This window comes from Trachypithecus francoisi, unplaced genomic scaffold (genome assembly GCF_009764315.1).
Source record: "Trachypithecus francoisi isolate TF-2019V2 unplaced genomic scaffold, Tfra_2.0 Lachesis_group6, whole genome shotgun sequence".
Classification (NCBI taxonomy): Eukaryota; Metazoa; Chordata; class Mammalia; order Primates; family Cercopithecidae; genus Trachypithecus; species Trachypithecus francoisi.
In genome coordinates this window covers 22,700,681-22,718,985 of record NW_022681471.1, presented here as the reverse complement: position 1 = coordinate 22,718,985, position 18,305 = coordinate 22,700,681, and the positions used below count along the sequence as shown (strand labels likewise).

At 42.2% G+C, this 18,305-nt stretch overlaps 1 protein-coding gene and 1 pseudogene across 1 annotated transcript in view; one reads left to right on the top strand and one right to left on the bottom strand.

Moving 5' to 3' along the window:
- The window catches only part of GPC3 (glypican 3), a 456,145-nt gene that overhangs the window by 310,338 nt on the left and 127,502 nt on the right, over positions 1–18,305 (top strand). The window lies entirely within an intron of this gene.
- Positions 13,141–13,555, bottom strand: LOC117077253 (annotated as a pseudogene).

The window sequence follows — 18,305 nt, the reverse complement described above, 5'->3', positions numbered from 1 at the left end:
CTAAAGTGCATATATACTCACGCATACATATAAAACATGCACATCTCATTCTAGTCATGTCAGAACAGGCCAGTGGTATGCAGCACTTGCTATACATTGCCCCCATGCTTTCATGCTAAAATAAGTTATTATTTGTTGTTGTTATTGTTGTTTTAATTTATAGTGTGGCTTTTCTCCAAAGGGACCAAGGCAGTATCCACACAATTTTAAATATAGGATAGCCAATGCAAACATCAATGAGGAAATAAATAAATAAAATACAGAGCCAAGAGGAAGAGGGTACAGAAAAACATAAACAATGGACAATGGAAATAATATTCAGTAGCACTGAGTCAGGTCCTAAAGTCCATTGATTCAGGCATAAGTCTGAAGGTGAGACTCAGTAGCTCTTCTCAGCCACTGTCATGATGATTTGAGGGTTAGAAGCTGAGATATAGTCTTCAACCTCCCAGCTCTCTCTTCTCATGGCTAGTTCTTCCTTTGCCCCTATATTGGAGGAGGCTCTGTTTATGAAAGGCTGGTGGGAAGGAGAGAGGGACAAATAGGGCTTTGGTATTTGATTTATCACTATCTATCTCCACAGTTCCTGGTCCCCCTAAGACATTTTTGGATTTCATTTCTACTTTAGTTTTCCCAGGAGCAGAAATATGACGTTTCATTTTTTCCAATTTGGGGAACTGCTAGTTAGCCTGAGTGTGTCCCCAAGAATGAACACACTGAAGTGTAATGATGCTTTGCTAGTATGGCAGTTTACATATTCTACCTTGCCTTAGATAAGTCAAGATTGTTCTTGGAAAGCCTTTGAAGGAGAAATGGATTACGCAGAAAATGACTTAATTTGATATAGCATGAAATATTTATGGCAGCTACGATTTTTTTTTTAAATCCTGGTAAGGCAGAACAGATCAGTTTGGAGAGTACCCCCATGTAATAATCTCACTATGGACTTAGATTGGAATATTTTTCAGCAGCGATTTATCTTAGATGTAGTCTTTAGTGACAGCTATTTATCAGGACATACTCTCATGGCAACACAGTAACATTTATCCCTTGAGATTATGGTGTCATACACAGTAGCTTTACCTTCAGAATTGAGTGAGAGAAACACAGCTTATCCTGTTGACAGATGGCTTAATACAGTGTGCTCCATTCAGGATGCGTTAGACTTGGTTGACTATCATGTCTTAAGTAGCAGGAAGAGACATTTTCATGGCTCAACACTGATATGTCTATAGACAACCTGTTGAATACTGGATAGCTTATTACTTTAAGCAGATTGTGTCCTATTAGTATACAATGCCAGCCTCTGTTGAGCTCAGTTGGATCATTTTGTGATACGAGAGCAGCATTTGGGGGCCTCCAAAGCAGGTCCCAGCATATCCACACCCTCAACAAATAAACATCACCTCCTAATTTCCTCTTGGAAATGTGATTCTGATGGTTGGATAAGGCCTGTCTCCTTTTACTGTCACTGCTCCATGAATCAGAAGTCTTCTATTTTAGCCTGGAAGGCTTAGGAGATGGAACCAGGAAGAAATATATCTGCTTTTAAGAAATGAGTAAATTAACATACTAGAGCTTCTCTGCCCCTTAAGTATCATTGCCTCCTTCAAAGGTAGTGCCTTGGTAAGGGACAGATGAACTCCACTGATGCTGCCAGTCTTCCAAATAATTTTTCTATCTCCTCTTTGGAAAAAGCCTTGTGGGTTTATGGCTGATCCTGCTGTCTACAAGTTGTTGATTCTCAGCCAGTTGATCATCAGTGGTGCAGGCTGAGGTCTTCAGTGAGAAGACCCTGAAATGTTAGGAAGCATACACTTGGTGATTAATACATATTGGGAAGAGTGCAGTCTTTAGGATGATCCAGAGGATTTTTTTTTTTTTTTTGAGTCAGAGTCTAGCTCTGTCACCCAGGCTAGGGTGCAGTGGCACCATCTTGGCTCACCACAACCTCAGCCTCCCAGATTCAAGCAATTCTCCTGCCTCAGCCTCCCGAGTAGCTGGGATTATAGGCATGTGCCACCATGCCTGGCTAATTTTTGTATTTTTAGTAGAGACAGGGTTTCACCATGTTGGTCAGGCTGGTCTCAAACTCCTGACCTCAAGTGATCTGCCCTCCTCAGCCTCCCAAAGTGCTGGGATTACAGGCATGAGCCACTGCACCCAGCCCCAGATGGATATTTTAATCCTGGTTCAGACACCAGCTGTGTGCTTTGGCAGAACATTTAATATGACATTCTGTTACCTTATTTATAAGATGGGAGTAGTGATACCTACTCTGCAGGGCTGTTGTGAAGATAAATTCTGGCACATAGGCACTTAAATAATTGATAGCTGGTGTTGATGTTGTCATTACCATTATACCATGGTTGAGCAGCCCATGTAAATGTCCAGAGTAAGGGTGAAGAGGTGTGGGCCATGTTTCTTCCCATAAAGGTAAACTGGATTTTTTGGGGGGAAATACTATGAGTCTTTGGGAACCAAACTACTAAATGAGGTGGCTGATTAAGCAGGCTTATACCATTTGGGGTTCATTTGGAGGAGAGGATAAAATAATAGGGCTGTTTACTTCTTCTGACATTTATATTGGCTTTAAATGGGGTTTCCAAAGAGGAGTTCCAGGAAATTTTTTGTAGAGACTGGATCTCGCTGTGTTGCTCAGGCTGGTCTGGAACTCCTGGGTTTAAGCGATCCTCCTGCCTCAGGCTCCTAGGTAGCTGAGATTATGGGCGTGTACCACCGTGCCCAGCAAGAATTGTCTTGAGTGACGTCAGCATAATTGTTGCAAAAACCTTTGGGCTGCATACATTCTGGTAGATTTATACAAATTTGAAATCTGTCATGACTTTATATTCACCCCTCAGAGAGCATGTAAGTTGAATACTGATGAAACAAGTCTGCTGAGTATGATAAGTGTCCTGATGTTTCCCTGGTAAGTTTCTTTTAGTGTTATCAATGTCACTTCATCAGAATACCTCTGACCTCCACAAACAGTAACACCCCCCTGAAACATTTTTGTCCAATTTCTCTGACTCAGAAAGTTTATTTCTGATAGTCAATCACTGAGCATCAGTGAAAGTGGACTCTTGGGGCTTGGAGTGTGAAGCACAGGGAAAGTATGTTAGGGAAGCCTCTTTTCTTGGGAGCTTCCTGCTAGTGGCCCTGCTCTTAGAACACCTCTGGCAGTTGTCATTGTTGTGACTGTGATCGTTGGATTGTGGTGGTGGTTTTTCTGTTCCACAGGCCACAGGAAATGACTGGCAGGTGTCACTTTCTTTGCTGCTACTGGTACAGTTCTTTCCCTAGGATACAAGCTCTTGGTGGCTTCTTTGAAAGAAATTTAGCTCTCCTATTTTTTGCTCTTTCTTCCTATACTTCAGCAAGTACAAAATCTTCTCTGAGTTTCTCTGATGATTTTTTACTGATAGAAATGTAGCCAAACAGTTGAGGGATTAACAAAAAGCACAAAGAGTTATGTGGCAACATAAGGCAGTGTATTAGAGTGTTTAAACTTACAACTTTAGAGTCAGCAAAGCCTGGGTTTGAATGCCTGCTCTATTACCTATTAGCTCCTCTTCTCTGATCCTCAGCTTCCCCATATGTAAAATGGAGTTAATAGTTTCTCCCTTAACAGTTTGTTGAAAAGATTCCAGGAGATTGTGAAGTACGGAGTATAGTGCCTGGAACACAGTTAGGTTCTCAAAAATGGTAGCTTTTATTGCTGTTCTTCAAAAAAAAACCTATTAAAAAGCCCTTGAAGATCTTTACTGGGAGATAGGCCTGATATTGGCTCCCTTCAAAAACCCATTCTTAACTTTTCAGGAACAGCCTCACCTACCCCCCTCTCATTTTTATGTTATTTCCTCTCTTTTCTGCAAAAACAAAAATCCCAATCCTTGGTCCTGGTTGGTGCAAATGGTGGGCATTTGAGTCCACTGAGGATCAAGTGAGAGTTATTTGTATCTAAGGGTATGCACTAGGCTGACCTTCTTACCTTCAGCATCTTGTTTCACAGCAAAGACATCTTAAACCATTTCTCCTATGACTGCTTTATAGAGATTAACTCAGGCAATCTTTCTAAATTACATTAAAAACCATGATGAGTCTAGTTGCAGGTCAAAAGTAGTTGTTCAGTGCTCTGAAGTCCTTTCTGTCACCCTTGAGTTAGCCTTTGTAGAAAAGGAGAAAGATCATTAAAATCAGTCATGATTTCCCAATTTCTCAAGCCAATGAATTTTATTCTTTTACGTGAGTATGGCTTTGATCCATGGTTTTGTCTCCTTTATAATGTAGTTTCATTTCCCTGTGAAAGGAAATTTGTTTTAATTTCTAACTCCAGTGTCACAGGAGCTTCCTATTTTTTGCCCCCTCAGATCTTAGTGATCCACATGGTCAGATGAATCTTAAAAACTACCCAAATGAACTTTTTCTTGGTTTGAGCCACTTGTTGGCCCATTTTGTCATTGTTCTCTTTGCTTCTAGTCACAGCTTCGGGCCTAGAGCTGGGATGAGTACCTGTTCAGCAGGAGCCAAAGTAAGGTGTTCCCACCTGAGGTAGGGATACAGCAGTTTGGGGTTGGGGGGATGCATAGAGGATTGCACTATGTAAGAACTCATGCTGAAAAGCTAATTTCCAAATACTATTAGGGAGCACTAAGACAAGGACCATCTTAGAATGGGCTAGAAAAAGAGCCATTGGCTAGCTTACCCCTGCTTATCCTTAACATCTCTTCTGAGGACCCTGAATCCTCCTGTCCACACCTTTGTCTGGGTTAAGACTTGCTGGCACCTCATCTTCTCTCTAGCATGTCCCCAGCGACACTATATTGAGAGCTTTTACATGTCTGTCTGTAATCTTCTAGTAGCTCCTTAGTGACTAGTACTGTGGGCCAGGCGCAGTGGCTCATGCCTGTAATCTCAGCACTTTGGGAGGCCGAGGTGGGTGGATTGCCTGAGCTCAGGAGTTTGAGACCAGCCTGGGCAATATGGCAAAACCCCGTCTCTACCAAAAATACAAAAAATTAGCCAGGCGTGGTGGCATGTGCCTGTAGTTCCAATTACCTGGAGGCTGATGCGGGAAGATCGCTTGAACCCGAGAGGTCGAGGCTGCAGTGAGCTATGATCGCACCACTGCACTCTAAGCTGGGTGACATAGTGAGACCCTGTCTCAAAAAAAAAAAAAAAAAAAAAAAGAGTAGTACTGTGTCTTCCATCTATAAAACCTCATTGCTTAGCTGTGCCTGCTGTAGAGTAAACTCTCTATACATGTATATTGAACTCGTTGGATGAACCAACAGACATAGTTGCGGGTAACAGACCTTAGTACTAGGCCTAGCTTCCCATGGTATCACTGTACTATTAGGCAGATTACTTAAACTCTATTTTATTTTCTCCTTCTGTGAAATTAATACCTCCCTTGCCTACCTCAAAGAGTTGCTGTGAGCCTCCGATAAGAAAATGCATATGAGATGTTTTTGAAAATTATAAATTACCCTCCGTTTACTAGATGTTAGTGTAGAAGAGTAGATCAGATGTAGGGGGAAGTTTTACCCTGAATAAATGGAACACTTGGTAATCAACACAGCATTAGTGGGCTCTCTTTACAAACATGAACCCTTTAGCAGCTTCCTGAGTATCTCTCTCTGTACATCTCTCAAGGACTTGAGGAATATACTTTAAAAAATTTTTAAGCAAATCCACCTATCCTCATGAATTTTATTTTTAAACAAATCAGCCCATGATGCTGAATTAAACCAGTTGGCCCTGGATAAGGAAATACTTTGAGAGATTGGTAGCATCAGTTTAAATTAATGAAAAGTCTGAGTGACAGATCATTTTAAAGTAAATGCAGTTTTATTACTTTCAAGCACATATAATAACAATGCTGGGAATTGAACTTGGAGAAAGACAGCATGTGTCAGAGAATCAAAGCATACAAATAAGAATCATTGATAATGAGGCTATTGCTATGTGACTGTCCTGCTAAAGACCATCCTCCTCAAATTGGCTAATGTTCCCCTGGAGAAACTTATCTATTTAAGAAACCCCTATTTTTTTTTTTTTTCATTTATAGGCATGAAGAAAATACCATTAAAAAATCCTATACATGGCTTCTGGATAACCAGCTTTTTCAAACCCCAGTGGATAGCATCTAGCAGCAGTGCCCTGCTCTCTGGTTATAACAAATAATAATCTTGAACAGCAAACACCCTCTGGCCCCTACAGTGATCAACTTTTTCCAGGTTGCCTAGGACTTTCCAGGTTTAGACTTCTGCCAAGTCCTAGGAAACCCCTCAGTCCCAGCAAACTGGGGTGGTTGGTTACCTATCGGTACCTATGACTCTTACAGCTACAAAATATAGGGAAAAGATGCAGTCATGGGGGTTTACATACATTGAAGGGGTGGAGGAGAGCTGGGAGAGCTGCAGCTCACACATTCTGTTGGTTTCTCTGTCTTCGCTTTTTAACTCCTCTTACCTTTCCCTCCCTGATGCATTTTGATCACTGTCCTCTTCCCTTTGCTCTCTTAAATTCTGTCTAAGGGTACGTGGGACTTCAGAAAGCAGGACTCAAACAGTAGAGTGGCTAATAATAGTAATAACTAACCATTCTGTGGAACTTCCCAAGTGCCACACAATATGCTAGGCAGTTTGTATGCATTGACTAATTCTCAACAACAGCCTTTTGAAGCGGACAATATTATTACCCACACTTTACTGATTCTACTGATGACATTGACAAATTACCAAAGGCCACAGCAAGATAGGCTTTAAACCCATCCAGTCCATCCCCTACCCACAGCACTGTCCTGCCTGTCAAATGCCTGGCTTCTCTCCTGCAAGGTTTAAAGCCTTCTCACCTTCTTCCTATTCTTGGTGGAAATCCTGACCTCAGCTTGGTTTAATCTCTTCATCCAGCAGACCTGGAATGAGTGTTCTGTCCAGCCTTTCTCTGGCCTATAATGCTATACCCTATCCTTCCCTTGTTCCCTGCCCAGTCTTGGTCCATGAGAATAGACGTACATTTCCTGCCTCTCATACCATGCTTCTCTGCTCTCATGTCCTCTCAAGTCTGTAAGGCGGCATCCCCTGGAAGAAGGAGTTCTTCTTAGAGATATTTCAACCCCTTGCTAGAAAATGGCATTCACCTGCCTCTGAGGCTAATTCTCCATTTAATCTCCCGTACTCACATGCCTCTGATAATAAAGCCATTGCCTGTGCATCCCCTGTGGCACTTTGGAGTCCATGCAAACAAACAAACAAACAAAAAACCTTTGCCCTAGGCTGAGAGTCCATCCTGAGTCCTAGCTCTACTGTGAACTTGTTGTGTGACCTTGGACAAGTCACTGCACTTCTGTTTTTTCTTTTACTTGTAAAATAAAGGAATTTGACAAAATCACCTCTAAAGCACTTTCCACCTCTAACAGGCTGTGAGATACTATAACAAAGATATTTGATGCTGGAGGGAATGTGAAGGGAAAGGGAACACCATAAAGCCACCTTAATGACTTTGAATTTGATGCCTTCCTAAGTAGACCAAAGTGAAAGTGATTCAAAAGGAGCCCCAGGGTATAATCATTCTCATGAGGACCGCAGTGAGCTCTTCATTTTACTCCTCCAGGCATTATTGGAGCTACAGGGGAGCAGATAGGTTGGCTGTTTGAGATGTCAGAGTTGTTCTCGATTTCTAATGTTGGAGAGTTGGGGTGAAACTCACATAATTAAACCTTAAAGAAAATGTTTTCCCCATAGCACTGCATAACTCCGATGGGGTTTCTGAGCAGAAAAAAAAAAATGGAATTCAGTGTCTGTTGCTCCCAATAATATTTGACACAACTGTCCAGAATGAAAATTAGAAGCCCTCTAACCACAGAGATATATCAGTGACAGGAGAGAGACATCGGGGGAGTGCCAAGGGCTGACGGGCAGGTAAGAGCAAAGTAATACAAAGTGGCTAAGAAAACCAAAGGGAGAGAGACAATTTTCACCCTTTCCAACACCCTCCAGGCTAGAGAGCTTGGGTAAATTTTGACCTAGTTGTCCTTGTGTACATGGCTGTGAGCTTTTATTAAGTATTTATGCAGCAGTTTATATTTTACCAAGTGCTTTACAATCACTTTTATTTGGCTTAGTAAAGTTTTCCTGGAATCCCATCTACTTTATGATCAGAAGAGTCATTTCTTGTTTGCTTAGCACCTCCATGTATACAGCCTCACACAATAGGCCACTTGTTCTAGCAGGAGAGCAGGTGCAAAGAGTTGAGCAGTGAAGGGCACCTGCAGCTACCAGGGCAGTTGGAGTGGGGTAGTTTACACTTCAGTTCACCTTTTCTCCCCCTTTGTTATTCTTTCGTGTTATGTTATTGCTGGCAACTTGAGAGTGGCGAGGCAAGGCTTGGGCCTGCCATGTGCGGAGCTGTCCTGACATATGGACACTGGCAGAGATAGGCTCTTTCCCCTGTGCCAGTGTCTCTGCCCATGCCCACCATGGCCACGCGCTTCCACCAGGCAAAAACTTGGTGAATATGTTTCTTTCTGCTGTTTCAGGGCTCTTGCTGCAGCCTTGGTTCTCAAACTCTGGACATGAGTTTAGGAAGACTATAGAAAGAGGAGTTCTACTCTCTGCAGACAAGACCAGCCAGTGTTCTTGGACAAATCTAACACTTAGCTACCTTATTCTTGGTAGTCCCTTTTCCCTCCCACCAACCACGGCAGCCCCCTTGTGCCAGCACTCTGGATTTTGTGATGTAGGATGGTGTGGCTCTATAGATGTCTCATGAAGCAATATGGCCACACACTCTCAATCACCAGTTTGCAGTGGGAATCCAACACAGTCATCAGTTGGATGTTTCCTTTTCTGAAGACCAGATTTGCCAAGGCAGAAACTAAATTCTGGTTCATGAAGTCCAGGCTGGAATTAGTGGGCCAGAACATTGGAAAATTCAGGACCTCCAACTACTAATGTTCTGTGGCTGAGAACAGGGCTGTGTAGATGCTTAATAGGTAAGTGTAGAATAGATGATGACACTCAGTGGAGTATAGAAAAGGAACTCTACTGTTCTCTAGGTTGCCACTGGTTTCTAAAATGGTGTGATCTGGCAGGTGGGACACATTGACAGGTTTACATCGATGGGCCCAGTGTAACGTAGGTCCTCAGTCAGTGGCTGCAGATTTGGGGGAAAGGCCTCAGGGACAACAGGTTGACAAGGATTAGGCAGAATAGCTTAGAGTCTCCATCACACAAACTGAGCATTGGATGAGGCCTTTTATCTCAGGTCAGTTCAGTAGACATTTATTGAGTGCATACTGGGTGCCAGGTACTGGGTAAGGGAGTGGGCCTAGAAATGAATACAGACAAGAGCCCCAGGACAGAGTTTTGCCCAGGAAAACACAGCTGGCAAGAGGAAGTCATACCTGAACACCCAGGGCTCACTCAAAAAAACATGAAATACTGGCTTGGAGGAACAAAACTAATTCCAGAGCCTGGGGCCTGACAGATGAATCAGTTAAACTAACACCTTCCCGCCCTTGTCACTACTGGCTAGGGATCTGGGTAGGGCTAATTCTGCAGATTGAAGGTTTGAGGCCTGGAAGTGACTGTGGCTAAGGCCAGAGGAGCTGACAGAAAACAGTGGCAGGAATGTTTAGCTTTCTTTTCAAGTGTATAGGTAGTACCTATTTGCATGAAAACAGTTTGTTTTTTGAGGCTGATGGTTGGCAATTTATTAACCATAGTTCAGCCAGACATCCAAAAGAACACTGAGGAGTCTTTCCTCTGTTTACTACATAGTCTAGAAATGCCACACAAGAAAAAAACCCACCAGGCACACTTTTTCTTGTTTCAGACTTGCCTCTCTCCCAAACGTGTCTGGAGTCAGTTAAGAGTGATTGTTTAGGTGGACTTTGAGAGTCCTGTTCTTCATTTTGAAGATCACCACATTAAAGAATGGATGTTTGTTGTGGGCCCTGCAGGGACCGGAGACAAACAAAGCAGCGTTCTGAACAGAGAGATTTGAAAAAGCGTGTGGGCATTTTCAAGAGTCATCTAATTCATTACTTGTGACAGTTATCCAAAGTGGAAGCAGAATATTTTCTATCACTGAGAGGAGGAATATGAACTCTGGGAGAAGGAGGGAGGGGAACAGGCTTCTGACACCCAAAGCTGGTCACTTGGGAAACTTTGGATGGCTGCTCTGGGCCACAGGTGAATGATTAGTTCTGTGAACTAAAATTAATTTTGAACCATTTGAAGTCCTTTCTGATCATTTCCCCTTCAGATGATGCCCTGTCTCCTGGAAGGTTTGGGACGGCGCCTCTGCTAAAAACTTCCTCTCAGCTAGGCTTAAATGCTTAGTGCCAACCATTCACATATCATTGCTCAATCGCAATGGCAAAGAAAGTTCCAGTGCTTTTTCCCTTGCCCATTTTCCCTAATGATAAACCATTCCTACTCATGCCTTGACCCATACTTTACTGAGGACAAAATAAGAGAACTGATACTCTTCCGTTTCTGAAGTTCTCAATGTGGGGATGAAGGGATTTGAAGCTTCCCTTGGCTATTTATTGCAAGGTTTATTTCTTCTCTCTCAGGAAGCTCTTTTTTTCATTTTTTATTTTGATTTTTTTTAGAGACTGGTTTTCCTGTACTCCACCCAGGCTGGAGTACAGTGGCACCAACATAACTAACTGCAGCCTCAACCTCCTGGGCTCAAGTGCTCCTCTTGCCTCAACCTCCCAAGTAGCTGGGACCACAGGCATGGGCCACCATGCCTGGCTAATTTGTTTTTAAGCTTTGTAGAAACGAGGTCGCCCTATGTTGCCCAGGCTGGTCTCAAACTCCCGGACTCAAGCAATCCGCCCACCTCTGCCTCCCAAAGTGCTGGGATTACAGGTGTGAGCCAGCGTGCCTAGCAGGGGATTCTTCTCAAATAACATTTATTGAACATCTAGTGCATTTGAGATTCTGTGTTTGGTGCTTTCATGTGATAAAAATAATAACAGCAGCCCTCATATAGAACTTTCTATGTGCCTGGCATGTTTTAAGCACGTTATCTCAATTTGCTAAAATTCATTATATCAAATAATTCTCAAAACAGTGCAGGTGGCATTATTCCTATTTTATAGATGAGTTCAGCAAGGTTTAATTATTTGTCAAAAGTCACACAGCAGGTGGGGGCACCAGCTTTTAACCCATGTCTCTGACTCCAAGGCCAGTGCTGTTTCCACCACATAACTCTGTCTCTCTAAAATGTATTATATACTTGCTGCCTCAGTAAACTATGACTGCCTAACTGAACTTAATCTCTTACAACAATATTGGTCGTTATTTTGAACTTCAGTTACCTTCATACAATGCCCTCATGTTGCTGAGGTATGTGACTAGTTCCTTGCCCCTTTGTTCTTTGCTATTCTGTTTGGGGGAGGTAACAGCTTCATTCTTGTCTCCCTAGCAGTGATGCCAATAATAACTTCAGTTGCTGTTGTTTGGCCTCTGGGCCTCGGTTTGCCCCTCTGTAAGAGGAGAACATTGGGCTGAATGACTTCAAAGGTCCTTTCCAACCCTCATATTTTCATCAATTAAAATCTAACTTAAAAATGGGTAAAGAGGCGGGTGCGGTGGCTCACGCCTGTAATCCCAGCACTTTGGGAGGCTGAGGCAGGTGGGTCATGAGGTCAGGAGTTCAAGACCAGCCTGGCCAACATGGTGAAACCCCATCTCTACTAAAAATACAAAAATTAGCCAGGCATGGTGGTATGTGCCTGTAATCCCAGCTACTTGGGAGGCTGAGGCAGAGAATTGCTTGAACCTGGGAGGCGGAGGTTGCAGTGAGCTGACATCGCGCCATTGCACCTCCAGCCTGGGAGACAGAGTGAGACTCCATCTTAAAAACAAACACCAGGTAAAGATCGTGTCCTTTTGCTTTAACTTGAGTAGAACAAGAAAATGTCTGGTCCTAGTTCTCTGGACTAGAAGGACTTGGTAAATGAGTTTGGGGTGATTGAAGAAGTCTCTACCACACTCCTTGTTCTATTATTCCCCACCCCCAATTATTGAGCTTTGAATTACACCTTTTTCTTTCTCTGTTTTTAAACACAGTTGGAGTCCTCTCCTCATTTGTATGTTCCCCTCAAGGACAGCCATCAGAGAGACATTGCTCTGGCCTAGTGTCCTGACCGCCACGATTAGTTCTCACCAGCTTGCATACACTTTGGGTTCTGCCTAGCTTGCAATTCTCACAAGAATCACTTTTGCTGTGCTTATTTACTTTTCTCTTTATCTCTAGCCTCTTCTGCAAAGTTGGTTTCTTCAGAGTAACATTCAGGTGACCTCATCTCAAGCATTTTCTCATTACCTTCCCCTTTCTGCTGGGGGACTGTTCCCCACAGCCACAGACTCTTCTCCTTGTAGTGGGTGATACTAACTTCTCAATCTTTCCTCACCATCTGAAAAATATTATTTGCTTCTCTGGGTTTCAGTGGCTTCCTGATTATGTACTGAGACAAATCTTTTAGTCCCTCCTCAAAGTAAGTTGGAGACTGCACTGTAAATGAATTCTAATGCAGTTATTCTCTCATATAGCTAATGGCTACTAACTGAGATACAGAAATAGATTTACATCACCAAACACCGCATGCTCTCACTCGTAGGTGGGAATTGAACAATGAGAACACTTGGACACAGGGCGGGGAACATCACACACCGGGGCCTGGCATGAGATGGGGGGATGGGGGAGGGATAGCATTAGGAGAAATACCTAATGTAAATGATGAGTTAACGGGTGCAGCAAACCAATATGGCCATGTATACATATGTAATAAACCTGCACACTTAAAGTATAATAAAAAAAAAGAAGAAAAAGAAGGAGATAGGTTTACATCCCCTGGGTTTCTTTCCTAGATTTTGCTTCCTGTCTACTGAAATCTACTTGTAATTTCTGAAAGGCTGTTGTTGGAGAACACAGGTACTTCTTGCAGTAAAGTGGATATATCTGTTTCTAGCATCCTCCTAGCTTAACATTGGCTCTGAAGTAGTACTGCTATGCAAACAATTATGAAAGACATTTTTTCACATGAAAATTTTTAGTTTATAAATCCTTTCATGAAAAATCCACAATGGCCACAGATAACATCATTGCAGCCCTTTACTCCTTCAGCTTTTTGCCAGCACCAACATTGGCCTTTGCAGTCCCCCTGACTTTCTTTATTGGGTTCTTGCATTCCTTCCTTGCTTTCCTGAGTCTTTTTCTTCTCATACAGGCCATGTCTTGAAAGTCTATGTTTGGGTTCATTTTTCTTTGCATAATCCAGAGAATCATAAATCATGCCAAAGCCAGTTGTCTTGCCACCACCAAAATGAGTTCTGAATCCAAATACAAAGATGACATCTGGTGTGGTCTTGTACATTTTGGCTAGTTTTTCCTGTCTTAGGCACTCTTAAATTTCTGTCTTAGGCACTGTTGCCTTCCTGGGGTGAAGGACATCAATGACCATTTGTTTCCCCTGAAGTAGTTGGTTGATCATGAACTTTGTAGTTCAGATAGTTACCATGTCGTTCATGATGGCTGTCTATCCTCAGACAGCCAGGAAAGAGGAAGACATTTTTATTTAGATATGTGCATAAATAAACAGAAGCTAATTGTTTCTGTCTTTATTAAGCACATTTACAAATCTCAGCTCTTTTCACCTTTGCTTTATTTTACCGTGCATTTATGTAAATTAACACTGTATCATGGATAAAGAAAAGGACGTTTTCTTAGGCCTCTTAATAGATAGTTTTTCTACCCTGTTTTCTGGTTTGTCTTTAAAGCTATTTATGCTCTTTAAATTATCCAGTTTTTCCCAGAGTGATTGTTGTGACCAGAATGCGTTCCAAAGAAACAGGTAAATCACTGAGTTAGGGATTACGTGCAATACTGAAGCTTGTCCATAAGATGGCGCTCTGAGAATGTGAGATCTCTAACTTATTTTTAGCCATGTATAGCTGGGCAGCATATTAAACTTTTGTGAAATCAAATTTTTTTTTGGTGGGGACCTAGTCCTTTTGATTGGCTCTCAAGCACTTGGAATCATTCTGATACTTAAGGGAAGAAGGAAAGTGACTTTTCTAGCAGTTCCCTTGTCCTAAATCAGTACTAGCAAGTGTCAAAAATCAGCAAGATCTGCTTGAGGGACCTTTTAAAGAAAGGGATTTCTTCTAAATGTGGGACTTGTGATAATAAATGTATGTGTTGTTACAAAAGTCCCTGTCTGGGTATCAGATTCTTCATCTACACAGTGAGTGGATTGGACCAGATGATCTCTGAGAGTGCTTCCATTTCAAATGATCTACATTTGAATTTGTTGATTTCCTTCCACTACGCCATTGCTGCCTCAGCCAGAACAGAAATGAGAAGAAAAGATCGCCTATTTTACGCTTGTTTGACTCTATTCCTCTCCTACAAGTGCTCTCTTTGCTTCAACTGTCCAAGACAAGCATGCCCAGATGTCCTGTTTTAATGAGGTTCCTTTTCTCTTTATGGCTTTTGCGCAGGATTTTTCCCTCTCTCCCCAACCCCCTCCCAATCCCTGACAATCTTCCTGAACAGAAGCATGTCCCCCTTTTCACTTCACAATAGGATTTTCTTAGTATTATAACAGTCATTTTTGTGCTAAACAGATACCAAACTTGATAAAGAAGAAGATGCCGCATGTAAGGTAACACTTCTAGCATGCTACATAGCATGTTCAGTTAAGAAAACATTAGATTTGGGAGGTAGGAACATCTCTCAGTTTATTTTTCCTCCTCCACTTGCTAGTATTCATTGCCAGAACCATGTCAAAGCTTCAGTAGAGAAGCAGCATTTTGCAGAGGAGGACAATTAATTTAATTACAGATGAGTATTACTAAGTAGCTAACCCATCATTACAATCCCCCATGGCCAACAGTGTCCCCATTCCTGACACACTCTGAGCAGTCTGTGGATAAGAAGAATTGGGGCCACGCTGGCTCTTCCTCATTCAAGGCCTGTCATGAACCACGTGCTCCAGTGGCACAGAGCTAGCCTGAGAAAATGAAATGCTGAATTAATGAATTAATGCAAAGCTGCCAAGGCACCCTTCACCAATTGACTTCCCTCTGGGCTTGAAGCTCAGAGCACGCATGTTACATGAAATTCCCCAGGGGCACATCACACATGTTGCCTTGCTGTAGCCAGGGTGACAAAATCAGGGATGCACTAAGACATTGTTATCCTGTATTTGTTTTCCTATTGTCCTTAGGCATTTGAAATCTTCAAATAGTCTTTGGTATGTGTCTAGTGGCATGGATGGTGATGGTGGTGGATTATTTCTCTAACTTCAACACCTTGTCTCCCAAGAACACAAGTATGCCACTGAATAGCCTTCGCCTGCCCACCATGGCCTCCCAAAGTATGGCTATTAAATAGCCATACTGTCAGATCTCTGTGTAAGAGAAGAAACCTGACACACAGGGCTCTCTTAAAGGGCAAGTCCAGGAATCTTGCTGAGTAGGCCAAGAGAGCTTTGTGGCGATGCTGCTGGGAGCCTTGTAGATCATTATAAGCAGCTCATCCATTGTTTCCTACAAGGAAGCAATGGAGCAGGGTGGTGAGGAAATGTCAAATATTTAGTCGACATCGTTTCTCTCTAAGGAAGCAAGACCAGCATAGTGGTTAAGAACCCACACAACTGGAGATGGATTCTTAAAGTTCACACTCCAGCTCTGCTGCAGACAAGCTGTGTGACTTTAGGCAAGTAACTTACCTTCTCTGTGCCTCAGCAGCAGCAAAAACAGCTGCCAATAGGGTAGTTAGGAGGATTAAGTACATGTTTTCTTTTTCTTCAGTGCTTTGAACAGTATCTGGCGTAGAGAAAGCACTCAGTAACTGACAGTATAAGTACCATGAGGTGCTTTGGGTGATTAAAAAAACAAAAACAAAAACAACTAACCAAACCTCTGCCTTCAAAGACCTCACAGAGTACATGGGGTGGCAAATGGAATATACATAAAAGGAGCACTAGCAACTCAGGGCAGTGCCCACAATACATTTCAATGCGAGGGCAGTGAGGTCAGCATGACTCAGGGTGGTTCAGGGAGGCCCTCAATTCTCATCAGGTGAGGACTTCAGGCATCTACAGGAAAAAGGTAGTGAGAACTTGAATAACTTCTTTGCCTCTGTTTTGAGGGAGGATGCAACTGATAATTTACACTCATGTTCACATCCTCACTGATATACTGTCTTTTTGAAAAGCCGGTTGGAGTTACCTCACTGAAGAGTAGAAAATAGGGCCGGGCATGGTGGCTCATGCCTATAATCCCAGCACTTTGGGAGGCCGAGGTGGGCAGGCGGATCATGAAGTTGGGAGATCAAGACCATCCTGGCTAACATGGTGAAAACCCCGTCTCTACTAAAAATACAAAAAATTAGCCGGGCGTGGTGGTGGGCGCCTGTAGTTCCAGCTACTCGGGAGGCTGAGGCAGGAGAATAGCGTGAACCCAGGAGGTGGAGGTTGCAGTGAGCCGAAATCGCACCACTGCATTCCAGCCTGGGTGACAGAGCGAGACTCTGTCTCAAAAAAAAAAAAAAGAAAAGAAAAGAAAAGAAAAGGAAATATATGGGATATATATAGAGAGAGAGAGAAAAAGAGAGACAAGGTTTCACTCTGTCATCCAGGCTGGAGTGTAGTGGTTTGATCTTAGCTCACTGCAACCCCCACCTCCCAGGCTTAAGTGATCCTCCCAGCTGAGCCTCCTGGGTAGCTTGGACTGGGACTACACGCACACGCCACCATGCATGGCTCATTTTTGTGTCTTTTGTGGAGATGGGGCTTCACCATGTTGCCCAGGCGAGTCTCAAACTCCTAGACTCAAACGATCTGCCCACCTTGTCCTCCCAAAGTACTGGAATTATAGGCATGAGCCACCACACCCAGCCAGTGTGGGCTATGTTTAACCTAACAAAGTTGAGTTTGTGACCTGATGTCAGCCACCTAAGGTCTGAAAAAACTGAAGGGTGACATTGTGAACATTGCCCCAAATATGTGTTCTGTCATAAGAAAGCACCTTTGAGGAAGGACATTGGTGATGGTCAACATAACTCTTATTAACAGGAAGGATTTCCCAGAGGCCCTGAGATGTGCATGTGAGTTGGGCCCACTTTTTGTTTTTCTTTTGTTTTGTTCTCTTTTGCCTTTAAAACAACTAATGACTGTTAATACAATGTATAATATGGTGACTATATTAAAGAATACTATGTTGTATATTTGAGATTCACTAAGAGAGTAGTTCTTAAATGTTCTCACCACAAAAATAAAGATAATTATATGAGGTGATGAATAGGTTATTAGCTGGTTTGGCATAATTGTTTCACAATGAGTACATATGTCAAAACATCATATTGGAAGTGTACATGTATTTAATTTTTATCAATTCTACCTCAAGAAAGCTGGAAAAACATTTTAATTAATGACTATATAAAATCTCATTCATTATATATTAAACTATTATAAAGATTAAAAACAGTCATGGTAAAAAATATTTTAAAATATAGAAGTTTTAAAAAAAATAAGATTTCACTAGCATCTCCCTATTCTCACTCACTGAAAGTGACTGCTCTTATCATTTTCTTATGTATCCATCTAAAATTTTTCTGGGCATATTTGAACATGTATAGAGTGTATAAGAGTAATGCAAATGTAGACCAATTTTCACCACGGATGCTGCTACTTGTATCTGTTATAATGTATCTCGTACTTGATGCCATATCAACACATACAGATCTACTTTGCCCTGTTAATGTGCTCATAGTATTTCATTCTAACACTCATTACTTTTAAAATTTGGTTCAATATTTTGTCTGGCTAAGGAGCAAAGGATAGAGACATGAGAAACAAAAAAGTATTGAGAGCTGTGGGAGAGGTATCAAGATACCTGAAAGATAGTGCAAGAACACAGAGTTTTTAAATAATGCCACTAAACTTAAGCAACTGTAAGCATCAGTTGGACCAGGACTTTTGGTTACTGCCTTGTGAAGTAGATGCAATAATGGCAAGTTTTAGGCTTAAGACACAGGGCAGCTATTCCCAACACTTCTATAACCAGAAACCATGCTTAATTTGTGAGAGTCCTTTGAGGATTTAAATAGCACATGGATAGAGCAGAACAGTAGATGCTATTTCAACTTTCAAAAAGTTTGGCAAGCTTTTGAACCCAAAACTGTCTTTTAAAAATGGAGTCACTGTGGGATCAGGGAGCAGTGTTTAGTCCTGGCTCTTTATCCATGGCTGGGAGATAAGAAATTTTAGAAAA